The sequence below is a fragment of the Vulpes lagopus genome, chromosome 23, assembly GCF_018345385.1.
Source record: "Vulpes lagopus strain Blue_001 chromosome 23, ASM1834538v1, whole genome shotgun sequence".
NCBI classification, from domain to species: domain Eukaryota; kingdom Metazoa; phylum Chordata; class Mammalia; order Carnivora; family Canidae; genus Vulpes; species Vulpes lagopus.
In genome coordinates, this window is record NC_054846.1 from 16,919,966 (window position 1) to 16,934,079 (window position 14,114).

Consider the following 14,114-nt stretch of genomic DNA (forward strand, 5'->3'; position numbering starts at 1 on the left):
CAGCAGACTAGATGAAGCAGAAGACTCAACTAACTAAAAAATGAGCCAGTGGGACACATTCAATCAGAGCAGCAATAAGAATGAAAAAAGTAAAGATAATTAAGAGTCAGGTGGGATAATATCAACCAGACCAGAATTTGCTGGGTTCAGCTCTCAGAAGAAGAGAGGGGAGAGTTAGAGATCCCATTTGAGGAAATAATGGCTGAAACAAAGATTCAGATCCAGGAAGCCCAGAGTCTCAAATAGGAGGAACCCAAAAAGACTCACAGGAAGGTACATTGTAATGAAAAAGTCAAAGATTAAAGACAAAGAATATTAAAAGCAGCAAGGGAAAACCAACTTGTTATATATAAATAAACCTCCATAAGATGATCAATAGATTTTTCTACTGATTTTTCTACTGATTGTGTAAAGCAGAAACTTTACAGGACAGAAAAGAGTGGGAGAATATATTAAAAGTGCTGAAGCTAAAAATATCCAATCAAGACTAATCTACCTAGCAAAGTTATCATTTAGAAGTGAAGGGGAGATAGTTTTCCAGATAAGCAAAAGCTAAAGGAGTTCAATCCCACTAAAGTGACCTTACAAGACATTTAAAGGTACTTCTTTAAGCTGAAAAAAAAAAAAAGGTACCATTTAGTAGCAAGAAAACATACAAAAGTAAAAATCTTTCTGGTGGAGTAAATACATAGTAAAGGTAGTGGATTAATAATTTATAAAACTATAATAAAAGCTAAAAGAGAAAAGTAAAAATATTGACTAAAACTATAACAGAGGATACATAAAATAAAAAGTTGTAAAAAGTGACATAAAACATAAAACGTGAGGTAAAGAGAGTAATAATGTTGAGTTTTACAATGGGATCAAATTTAAGTTGTTATCAATTTAAAAAAAACTGGTATAGATATAAGTTTTTATATGCAAGCTTCATGGTAACCACTGAACCAAAACCTATAGTAAATACAAAAAAAGAGATAAAGAGAAAGGAATATAAGCATATCGCTAAAAAAAAAAAAAAAAAAAAAAAAGCATCAAAACACAAAGGAAGAGAGTAGAAAAAAAAAGAGAGAGGGATCCCTGGGTGGCGCAGTGGTTTGGCGCTTGCCTTTGGCCCAGGGCGCGATCCTGGAGACCTGGGATCGAATCCCACATCGGGCTCCCGGTGCATGGAGCCTGCTTCTCCCTCTGCCTGTGTCTCTGCCTCTCTCTCTCTCTCTCTCTCTGTGACTATCATAAATAAATAAAAATTAAAAAAAAAAAAAAAAAAAAAAAAAAAAAGAGAGAGAATCTATAAAAACAGGAAACAATTAATAAAATGGAAACAAGCACATAAAAACCAATAACTACTTTAAATTTAAATGGACTAAATTCTCTAATCAAAAGATATACTGTGAATGAGTAAAACCACACAGCCAATTTATATATGTTGCCTACAAGAGACTAAATTTAGTTGTAAGGACATACATAGAATGAGGAGAGATGGAAAAAGATATTTCATGCAAATGAAAACCAAGAGAAAGCTGGAGTAACTATACTTTATTAGACAATATAAACTTCAAAATGAAGACAACAATAAGAGACAAAGGCTTTGCATAGTGAAAAAGTGGTAAATTCAAGGATAAGATGTAGTATCTGTAAATATTTGTGTCCCAATATAGGAGTACCTAAATATATAAATTAAGTATTAACAGACTGAAAGGGAGAAAGAATATAAAAATATCAGAGAATTTTAATACCCAACTTATATCAGTGGATGGATCATCCGGACAGGAGGTCAAAAAACAAACAGTAGCTTTAAATGACACATTAGACCAGATGGAATTACCTAATATTTATAGAACATTCCATCCATAAGCAACAGACTACACAATCTTCTCAAGTGCAGATAGGACATTTTTCCAAGATAGATTGTATGTCAGGCCACAAAACAAATCTTAATAGATTTAAGAAAATTGAAATCATATGAAATATTATCTTTTTTGATGACAATGGTATGAAACTAGAAATTAGTTACACAAAGAAAATGGGAAAACTTACAAATATGTAGTGATTAATCAATATGCTACTGAAAAACCAATGAATCAAAGAGGAAATCAAAGGAAAATTAAAAAAATATCTTGAGACAAATGAAAATGGACATGGAATATACCAAAATTTATGGGATATAGCAAAGACTAAATACCCTTTTAAAGAGGGTAGTTCATAGTGATTCAATGTTTACCTCAAGAAACAAGAAACATTTCAAATAAGCCTGATTTTATGCCTCAAAGAACTGAAAAAAAAATAGAACAAATGAGGGTCAAAGTTAATAGAAAGAAGGAAATAACGAAGAATATTGCAGACATATGAGACAGAGACTAGAAAGACAATAACAGGATCATTGAAACTAAAAGCTTATTCTTGGGAAATAAAAACAGAATCTTGGACAAATCTTTAGCTAGACTCACCAGGAAAAAAGAGAGAGAGGACTCAAATAAATGATGCCAGAAATAAAAGAGTAGTCACAACTGATACCACAGAAATACAATGGATCATAAGAAACTACAATGAACCATTATAAGCTAACAAACTGGACAACCTAGGAGAAATGGAAAAATTCCTAGAAACATACAATATACCAAGATGGAATCATGATGAAATTGAAAATCTGAACAGATAGATTGCTAGTAAGGATATTGAATCAATAATCAGAAACTTACCAACAAATAAAAGTCCAAGATCAGATTGCTTCACTCTAGAATTTTACCAAAAATTCAAAGAAGAATTAATATCAATCCTTTCTCAAAGTCTTCAGAAAAGAATAGAACAGGAGGAAACTCTTCTAAACTCATTTTATGAGGCCATTCCCCTGATTCCAAAACCAGACAAGGATACTCCAAAGAAGAAAATTACAGGCTAATAACTCCGATGAACATAGATGCAAAATTCCTCAACAGAATATTAGCAAACCCAAATCAACAATACATTAAAAATATCATATGTCATGATCAGGTGAGATTTATTCTAGAGATATAAAGAGGGTTCAATATCCACAAATCATTTAGTGTGATATATCATGTTAGCAAAATGAAGGAAAAAAATCTTTCGATCAACTCAACAGATGCAGAAAAAGCATTTGACAAGATTCAACATCCATTTATGCTAAAAACTCTCCAAAGCAGATAAAGAGGGAGGATATCTCAATATAATAAAGGTCATATATGGTGAACTGACAGCTAGCATCGTACTCACCAGGGAAAAACTGAAATCTTTTCCTTTAAGATCAAGAACAAGACAAGGATGTCCACTATCACCTCTTTTACTCAACAAAGTATTGCAAGTCTTAGCCCTGAGCAATTAGGTAAGAAATAGAAATAAAAGTCATCCAAATTGGAAAGAAGTAAAACTGTCACTATTTGCAAATGTCATTATATAAATGTCTATCTTACCTACAGAAAATCCTAAAGACTTCATTAAAAATTGTAAATTAATAAATGAATTCAGCAAAGATGGAGGATACAAAATACACAAAAGTTTGTTTCATTTTTTTAAAAAAAAGATTTACTTATTTATTTGAGAAAGTACACATGTGTGAGTGGGGGGAGGGGCAGGAGAGAATCTTCAGTCTCCTAGCTGTGTGTGTAGCCCCATGCAGGGCTCCATGAGATCATGACCTGAGCTGAAACCAAGAATTGGACTCTTAACCAGCTGAGCCATTCAGGGACTCCAAGTATGTTACATTTATAGACTAATAATGAACTGTTGGAAAGAGAAATTTAAAAAAACAATACCATTTAATTGCATCAAAGAGAATAAAATATCTAGGAATAAATTTAACTGAGGAGGAGAAAAACCTATATATTGAAAATTACAAAACATTAGGGAAAAGAAATTAAAGAAGACACAAATAAATGGAAAGATACTCCATGCTAACCTTACTCTTACTAGAATGGTTATTATTAACAAGACAAGAAATAGCAACTATTGGTGAGAACGTGGAGACAAGGAAACCCTTGTGCACTGCCAGTGGAAATGTAAACTGGTGTGGCCACCATGGGAAACAATATGCAGGTTTCTCAAAAAATTAAAAATATAGCAGCCACACAATCCAGCAATTCCACTCTGCATATTTATCCTAAGAAAATGAAAACATTAACTCAAAAAGACATATGCACCCATATATGCGTTGCAGCATTATTCACGATAGCCAGGATATGGAAACAACTAAGTGTCCAGCAGTGAATGAATGGGTAAAGAAGAGGTGGTACATATTCACAGTGGAATATCACTCAGCCGTAAAAGATAATGAAACCTTGCATTTGCAGCAACATGGATGAAGTCAAAGGCATATGCTAAAGGAAATAAGTCAGACAAAAGACAAATATTGGATGATTTTATATATATAAAATTTCTCCTGACAAACTCATTGACACAGGGAACAGATTGGTGGTTGCCAGAGGTAGGGAATTGACAGTAGGAGAAATGGGTATACTGTTTTTGTTTTAGTTTAAATTAATTGAATTAAAAAACAAAAACTGTTTAGGATATGCTCCTCAGATGCCAAAATAAAATTTATCACTAGAATTCAGTTTGTTATTCTTCGACCACAAAGTGATTATTTTGTGAATCAGTTCAATACCTTTCCCCCAAATACTAGCAAAGAACAGAGTAAAGTCCTGAGTCATTGTGACCTTTACCTGACAGCACACATTAGCTTTCAATTCTCTAGCACAGCCTGTCTACCAGAGGAACCAGGGACAGTCCTCCGCTAAGGGCAAATCCCTAGTTTGGTAAAAATCTTTCACTCCTAAACTTATAATTTTAGTTTTTGGTTTCCCTAGGTTATGGAGAGCACTATGATGATTTTTTTGGAAAAGATTCACTCTAAAACACATAAACTTATTTAAAAATTACTGCTTAATGCCTATTTAAAATATTGCAGAAGAATGATGTATGTAGAGGGCAATATACGCATTTAGTTAGTAGAACCAGTTTAAAAAATAAGCTGTTTAAATAAAGTATAGCATATACACATATATATACAATATAACATAAATGCTGTGTAATATATATGGAACAAAGTCTCAACTGAATATAATAATATTTTCTTGTATATTTCCTCCGATCTAAAGTGAAATATGTACTGTGTGTGTATGTGTGCATAATTCTTCCCCCCCCCCAATATATGTATAGGTGGATTTTCATTTGTTTTAAGGAGTAAATTGCTATGTATTTCCTATTGTGTTATTCAAATGGATTCAATGTCATAAAAATTGTGAAATGCAGGAAGCAAAACAAATTGTACATTAGCAAGTCTCTTGGTGACCTTCCAGCTTGGCTGTCTTCACCTTCCACTGACATCTTAGGACAAGCAAGAGTGATTCAGGTTCCAGATTCAAAGTCTCCTTTCAGGAAAAGAGGTAAAGGGAAAATGAGATAGTTTAAGGTTTCTGTATCTTGTCACAGGGAATTTTCATCATGTTTTATACCATTTAGTAAAATCTTTGTCTCTTGCACAGTTGCATAAAAATGCAGCAAACACTGAGTCAAATTGCAAAACTATTTTATTTCCATTCTGTTTAATAAAACATAATTCCTATTAATGTTCACATTAAAAAAGAGACTGAGTGGAAACAGAGCCTGAGGCTACACATATATGAGAAAAGCAAATTATATTAATTGATCTCAAAACATAATATCCAGTAACTACCTTTAATTTCTGGGTAGTGAATAGCAAAGCTTATATCTATATTATCAATATGTTCATATTTGTTGAGGCTAGGGCATAGCCTAGATATTGCACCAATGTACACTGGACATTATTTGCTTTAATGAGAATTTATTGAATAACATCTAAGGCCAGGAATATAATAAGCACAGCACATGTTAATTAAGATGAATGATTCTCATTCTTTGTCTTCAAGGGGCTTTCATCGTTGTGCTTTGAGAGAAGGAGGCACAGATCTCCAAATAAGTAACTAACACAAGTCATAGTGAAATAGGTGCTTTAGAGCAATAGGAGTTTAGGCTTTCAGCTTGAGGAGGGAAAATGACTGCAAATCAACATAAAAATATTATGGAATGGAAGAAAACCTAGAAAGGAATAAAGGAAAATATAAAACAAAAGGAGAAGGATAGTTGCTCTATGAGAACTTATCTTTAAAAACAAGACAAGTATCTAGATAATGAACTCTTTTTTTAAAACTAATTTAAATTCAATTAATTAACATATGGTGCATCATTAATTTCAGATATAGAGCTCAGTTATTCATCAGATGCATATAACACCCAGTGCTCATTGCATCGAATGCCCTCCTTAACTCCCATCACCCAGTTACCCCATTCCCCCATCCACCTTCCCTCCAGCAACCTGCAGTTTGTTTCCTATAGTTAAGAGTCTCTTAGGGTTTCTCTCCCTCCCTGATTTCATCTTATTTTATTTTTCCCTCCCTTCCCCTATGACTTCTGTTTTGTTTCTTAAATTCCACATGTGAGTGAAACCGTATAATTGTCTTTCTTTGATTGATTTATTTCACTCAGCATAATACCCTGAACCCCAATGTTTATAGCAGCAATGTCCACAAGAGCTGAACTATAGAAAGCCCAGAAGTCCATCAACAGATGAATGGATAAAGTAGATCATGAACTCTTAATTTATGTTCTCAAGAGCCTGTGCCATGACAGAAAAGAGAAGGTCTATTTTTAGTCCCAGGTACCTGGCATAGGTTCCTTGGCATGTGGAAATAGGTGTTCTGTAAGTATTTTTTAGTGACTTTTCCTTATTTCCTTCTTCTTCTTCTTCTCTCTTTCTATCCCTCTCTCTGTCTTGCTTTGGGATCATTTTGCATTCTAAATTAAGTTCTCCATTGTCCTTTTCCTATATTAATAGGATTATATTAGATTAAACCAGATAGAATTGTGCTTTTAAGTCAAAAGATTAAAAAGCAACAATTTCATATGGTTCAACCCAGTAATTCAACTGGTGTATGGGAGTTAATCTATTCGCTCCAATGAGAAACTAAGACAAACAATTGATCACATTGAATTATCATAACGTGATAGATTATATATTCAAATATATATATATATATATATATATTCAATAAAAATGGCCTCTATGACTAAGTGATGTGGCTGCTAGCAATAGTGACAATTTCATCAACAATCGAATATGCACTCCAAACTTGGGGCTTTGAGTATGTAACTGGGTACCTACTAGAAATTGACTTCCAGCATCCAGATGCTTGGTCTAGATGCTTTGCTACCCACTATTCATCTTTCTTCCCTATAAACATTTAAAAATATTAATGCTTTAATTTTCAACTTAATGTATGTATCCTATTGTGGCTCTCCTTCTTCTGTTCCTACAAACATTCACCTGTTTGTCCCAATCTGATAGTCATTCCCTGTTTCATACTCTGTTTTAAAATGAGTCCTATTCTCTGGGGTTTTAATTGTGATAAGAAGTACTAAATGTAGGTAACCAAAGTGATTATGCACTTGGCATTAGGTTAAGAATTATGGTAGAATGTTGCCTATCTTCACGACAGGGTCTTGTGTCCTTGACTGAGAGGGTGACCATATAATTCATCACCCAAATATGAACTTTTTGAGAGTGAAAGCTGACCTATTAATAATTAGAGTAGGACAACTAACCTAAACAGAGACTATTTCAGGCAAATAGAGATATATATTCACACTGTAATTTGAGTGTTTCCACAGAACACATCCTGTGTGATACTTTGTGTAAAATAACTCACTGGAGAGTGGTTTAGATATCAATAATGAAAGGTCACAACATGTTAATATCTTTATAGGTTAACTTTATTCCCTTCAATTTTCCCATTCTAGATTTTGGTTTTTTGTTGGACCTTGTGGTAGATTCTACCCATTTTGTTTCATGACTTCTGGTGGACAGCACAACCTTCTCTGATTTTCCTTGTCTTTTACCAGATTCATTTGAAAGAAAGAAATTTTCTCCCTTGAGATCATATATTGTTCTGTTATTCACCTAATTCTTTGTTCTATAACATGCTTCTACAAATATAATCCTTTCTAATTGGATTAGAAAATGAATAAAGCAAAGTAAAATTACATGAGAATATTTGGTGAATTATCTTTAATTGTGAGGAGCAAGGTTTAGAGTGTAACAAATTCAGGCCAAAAGTCAAAACACTCATATTTTAATTTTATCTTTGCTATTAACCATCTATGATGTTAAGTAAGCCCCCATATTCTCAAAGAAGCAGAGGAAAGAATAATCTCACTGCCTTCTTTGTGCTAGGATGGTGTGGAGCTATGTATGTATCTCATTGGCTCCTTAAAACAGGCCTGGAATCGTAACACTACATTCCCCAAGTGCAAGTTTCATAACTGATGAAATTGAGTAACATGCCCTAAACCTTCACTTAGTGAATGGTAGGGCAGGATTTAAATCCAGGTCTGTCTGCAAAATTCAAGCTACCAGTCAATCATTTGTTTACTTATTTTGAAAATGGGAATCTTTTCCATGATTCAAAAAAATGTTGTAAAGATTGAGAGAATAAACAGATGCTACATGTCTAAAAATTTTTAAACCACCTACATAATTTGGTAGAATCTTTCCCTTATATTTTTCTATTCATTTCTTTACTTTTTAATTCATGATTTAAACAAAATTTTTGAAATGCCACATTTTATAACAAGAAAGTAGATCACAAACATTTTGCAAAGTAATATCTAATTCTCTTTGATTCCATATCAAGTGTGACACCCCCATACTGGGACATCACGTCTGTTCCCAGGGGATCTATGCCATGGGTATTTGCATCTTTCTATTATTACTACCCTAGGTCACTCTGACATTTCAAAACAACTGCTTGATCTTGTATTTATATTGGGAGCCTTTATTAAACAAGATACAATTTGTTTGTAATTATTATGTCATTCTACCCCTGTCAGTAAGATGGTATTCTAGCTCAATCAGCTATAGTGCTACTATTTAAGGCAAGAGAAGAAGGTGAAAGGAGAACAAAGCAATTGCAAGGTTAGTCTCTATTTTCAAAGCATCACCTGAGGCTTCATTCAGATAATTTCAATTAACTTTTATGGAAGTCACTCAGCTAAAACCCCAGCAAATGCTACTGTAACTAGATTCAGTGCTCTAGAGCTACACAACTGCTGAAGAATTTCTACTATAATTTTTTTTCAAGTGTATCAAAAAAATATTGCTCCCAAGACTGACCTATGTGGCATGTTCCCCATGGTCTAATGCAAATTAGGATGACTGTGATATAAAGATCTCTGAGACTAGGGTCATAATGGCAACATTAGCAGACCCTTCACTTCAGAAGCCCTGCAGGGGGCCATTAAGATATTTTATGCAAGTGCTAGTACCAGCCTGAAAGCAAGTGGCAAAGAGCAGGAAACATAAGCGACTGTAAAAAGAAAACAAAACAAAATCCCAATAAGTGACAATGAAGACATCATTAAAAACATAAAGGCAATGAAAATGCCTATGGTGTATTTTCCATTATCTGTGACCTTGGATTTCAGTTTTGGCTCTGTGCTCATTATCAATTTAAGAAAAATACTGCCTTAGACCCACACATTCTTTGCATGATTCCTTAGAAGAGGAGGAGCAAAGCCCAAGCTATCTGTCAAAAAACAATTTACTATAAATTCTAAGAGTATAAAATCCTGTAAGAGTTTTCCCTCTGCACTCTTCATTATTATCTCTCAGGGAACCCACCCAGGATGACAGGAAGATAAAAATTAGATTGAGGCCTTTTACACTGTTTTGACTGTTCATATCCTCCCGGTGTGTTATTTATATTAGCAAATTCAGTTTTCTACCTCAAAGAGACAGCTGGTTAACAAAACACTGTTGAACAAAAGAGATCTCTTAGCCACAGTTAAACTGTCAGGTCATCCCAGATTAGAATCACAGATAACAGTAATCTATATTACTCAACATAGGTTGTCATCCAAATTTGTAAGCGATTTCCAACAAGCCCTTTTTAAAAATAACAATCAATAGGTTTCTCAACTCCTAATGTGTTTATGTTTAGCCTTTTCTTCTGTAGTTTTTTTTTCTTTAACATAAAACCATTTTTTTTTCTCAAAGTGAAATAGGTATTATTTACTCAAAGTGAGGTGAAAAACTGGGGCTAATTTCTCAACTACTTTCCATCAGAGGATACTTTATTCCAGATATTTCAAGGTTAAATTTGATGCCAGCACAGACTATCAAAAGAATATCCCCATTTCTTTCATTTGCCTTGCATGTATAAATTCAGTCTTTACATAATCTTTTTTTTTGTAGAACACTAAATTAAATGTGCCACGAAGTCTGTGTTTTTCCAACATTTAGTTGATGTTTGATGAAAAATTTGGCAACTTAATTCTTATTAAAATGATTAAGTAGAATTATATTGGCAAGGCTCAGTTATCACGTAATGTTTGGGAAAGTGGATAGGAAGAAAGATAGTGAATAGGAAAGTCTCTTGCTTCTCTCTCTCTCTCTCTCTCTCTCATCAAATACATTTCTATGAGAATCTTCCATAATCAAAAATTAGTCCTAAAGAATTAAGAGTGAAACATATTGGGGTTTACTCTTTGTGATCAGTCTGAAGTAGATTTTGTTTTCCTTAGAAATAGTCACTTCCCCAGTAAATTAAATTATATTAATAATTTTTTGCTCATTACCAATACATTTTCTCCCTCAATTTTATACTGGCAAAATTCTAAGTAAAAGATCTACTTTAAAAAATCATTATATTTGAACAAGAAAATAGAAATTACTTGCAGATAATATTATATTTGTCTTCATTTTGAAAATCTTTTAAAATGGACTTATAGCATTCATGAAGATTGTATTTGGTTAATATTTGAGGATTTCCCTTTGCACTTGATAGAGTTTAGGACCTGCTAACTCCAAATACAGCACTTTGGCATGTTGAATATTTTAAGTTGAAGGAGTTTGAGAAAATAGTAGAAGCAGAAAGATCACTCTGATCTTCCCCTCACCCTTATCTACTGAAACAGATCATAAAATTCTCATGTGAGAGGTGCACTCCCTATGACCAGAGAAAAGGAGCATCCTTATCTCTGAAGACAAAAATACCCCAAGAAGAATCCTAATTAACAGGCCTTGCTAAATCCTCCCATTTACTAAACTTTCCTCATACTCTCTTTGGGGAAAACAAATACTCTAATAAAAGAAAAATAGAGAAATATTCCATGGTTGTGGATAGAAGTTCTTGATATTATTCAGATGACAATACTATATCTTTCTATAAATTTTGTGCAAAATCAATTAAGGTCTATTTAGATATTTGAGAACTCAGTAAAATTACTTAAAAAGTTATTTGAAAAATAGATGTTCACAAATAACTACATCCTTAAAGAGGGAGAATAAACAGGTAGAACTTGTTCTATCAGATTTTTAAAAATTGAAATATGATTAGCATACAGTGTCATTACTTTCAGGTACAGTGTGATTCAACAATTGTATGTACTATCCCATGCCTATCATAAGTGTATTCTTAATCCTCTTTATCTATTTCACCCCCAAATATGGAACACTTCATGAATTGGCATGTCATCCTTGTGCAAGGGCCATGCTAATTTCTGTATCATTTCAATTTTAGTGTATCTGCTGCTGAAGATAGCACTATCCTATAAGATTTTAAGACATATACTCTAAAATGTGGGCCTTGGGTCCTGAGTTATGTCTGCTTTCACCTGATAAAAAGACTCAGGTAAGGATCTCACTAACTTTCTTTCAGATCCCCAGGAGGGCATCTGAGGGAAAATGTAAAAAATGAGATAAAGATCTAAGAGACTATGTCTCAACTTGTAAAGTAACTCCATGCTAGGGAAAACGTGGACCAATGAAGACCAGTCATTTACCAGTAAGTTTAGCAACTCTTTCAACCTTGAAAAATAGCATGTGGAGGGGCAGATGGAAGTTTTCTTATAAGCCAAAAGGTAGAAATGATGGAGAGGCATTTCTGAGGTGAGCATGGGGGTTGAGCATGGGGATTGAGGGAAATGAGCTGCTTCTACAAAAATATTCTATCATCTGGTCACTGGGACATTTTCAGAATCTTGAAAAATCAATTTGTGCCTAATTGTTTAGCATAAATAATTCTATCATTGGTGAATTTAAAGCATTTGGTATCTGTTTCTGTCTGTCCATCCATCTATATTGTTTGCAAAAATACATGCACATACACACCAAGAACCCTAAATACCCATTTATATACACACTTGTAAGATGGCTATTTACATGCATGATGAGCAGGCTCACATTTGCCCTGAAGGAGATTAGTATAGTTCTCTCTGACCAGTATCTTTCTTTCCATTTTTTCCCTCATTAATATTGAGCCTGAAGTCAGTAGCATAGATTTGAGAATCAATAGGTACCATTTTGATTCAGTCATTAGTATTTACATAGGTAACTGAGATCTGCTTATAGTCTCAAAATGTATGCTAGAAGAGGACAACCAACTCACGGCCAATTTCCAGATCAAGGATTTTCTATTGCCCATACTTGTTCTACAGTCTGGCTTAAAGGTGGCAAACCACTTTTTTTTTTTTTTTTAATATTAAGACTATCCTTTACCCAACGCAGTATGGAATTTTAATTTAACATATTAAGATAAGATTAAAGACAATGTAATTCCCATACTTATTCAAGTTCCCTTCATCTCTTTCCCCAATATTTCCACCCAAGATCTACCATTCTCACCTTGGTTGTCTATGGAAAAAAATATTTAAAATATTCTAGAGTCTGCTCTTGTTTGTTTTCTCAAACCGTATTTATAAAACTAAAAAGGTGATAACTAAAGTCATTAATACCGCTTTATTTCATTCCTTCACTCATTTATTCAGTAAATATTTATTGAGGGACTTAATTTTACCATTCAGAGTGTTTGATCCAATGGTTAAAAATATAGGCAAGATCCATGCTCTATGACGTTGATATGAAACAAATAAAGTAATTACAAATTGTGATGAATGAATGCTATGAAGTAAATAAAAAGGAAACTGAAATAAAAAAATAGTGGAAAGAAATGATTTTGGATGGGGCTTTTTCATTGGCAAATCCAAGTGGAGAGCACCACGTGATTTTTCCTGATGTAAGTAAACACATTTATTTAAACTTTAGTAACAAATCATCAAAATACAAATATAGTGCATGAGTATTATTTAATTAACTAATAAAGAAAAATTTATCACAATTCTATCAAGTCATCTTGATGCATCAAGTAAAAGTTCCAAAGTTCTAAACAAAGACTTGCCTTGATGGTATTAGTAATTGGCAATAACAGATTTGAGCTGTCTCATTTTAGTCATGTCACTAAGTGGTTATATTTCCCAGAAGCCACACCAACTAGCACTGTGTCAAGAAGATTGAACTGCTCTGGGAAGGAATTCCAGAAATGGGACAGCCAAGGGCTAGGATCTGAGATGTTCAGCAAAAAAAGCTCTATTGCACAAGAGCTAAGTCACTACTCTCTACTTCTTAACCAAGGACCCAAAGGGTATATGTATGTATGCACACCTATGTGTGTATGTATGCATAGATAAGCCATTGAAATTATTCTCTGCAAGTGTAATCTGAACACAGTGAAAACCTGACACAATTTAGAGAAGACAGTGTTTCTTTTTGTGCCACTAAAATTATTTTAGCAAATGTAATTTATAAATAACTGCATTAACATCTTTCACAATTAATTTCTGTATTAAATACTAAACTTGAAGCACAAAAGATGCCTTAATTCATGCCAAGTTCATGTAAAGCTGTATAACCTCATTTTTGGATGACAAATTGCATTGCTCTGGAGCTTTGCACACACATGTGAGAAAATACCTGCAGGAAATGTCCATAGCCACTTGAACATATAGCACCTCCTATGGCTTCTCCATATATCAAATGCCCCTGGGATGATTTAAAGATGATCTGTTAAGAATGCATCTAGTCTACATTTTTAAAATATAAGTTCTAGCCAACAGATGAGCTAAATGATCCTTTATTGCCACCGAGCTCTTATTACCTTTCCAAGAAATCAGCAGTGTAAATATTATGTCCTGTGTCAACTAACACAGAAACTGGTAGAGCTAGGGTGCTTGAAATTTGGCATGGTGTG

General features: G+C 33.6%; 1 non-coding gene across 1 annotated transcript; it reads right to left on the reverse strand.

The window, feature by feature from the left end:
* Positions 1-11,529: 11,529 nt before the first annotated feature.
* On the reverse strand, positions 11,530-11,633 carry LOC121481740. The gene has a single exon (XR_005985398.1). It is a non-coding gene; the product is annotated as a U6 spliceosomal RNA (small nuclear RNA).
* Positions 11,634-14,114: the final 2,481 nt, after the last annotated feature.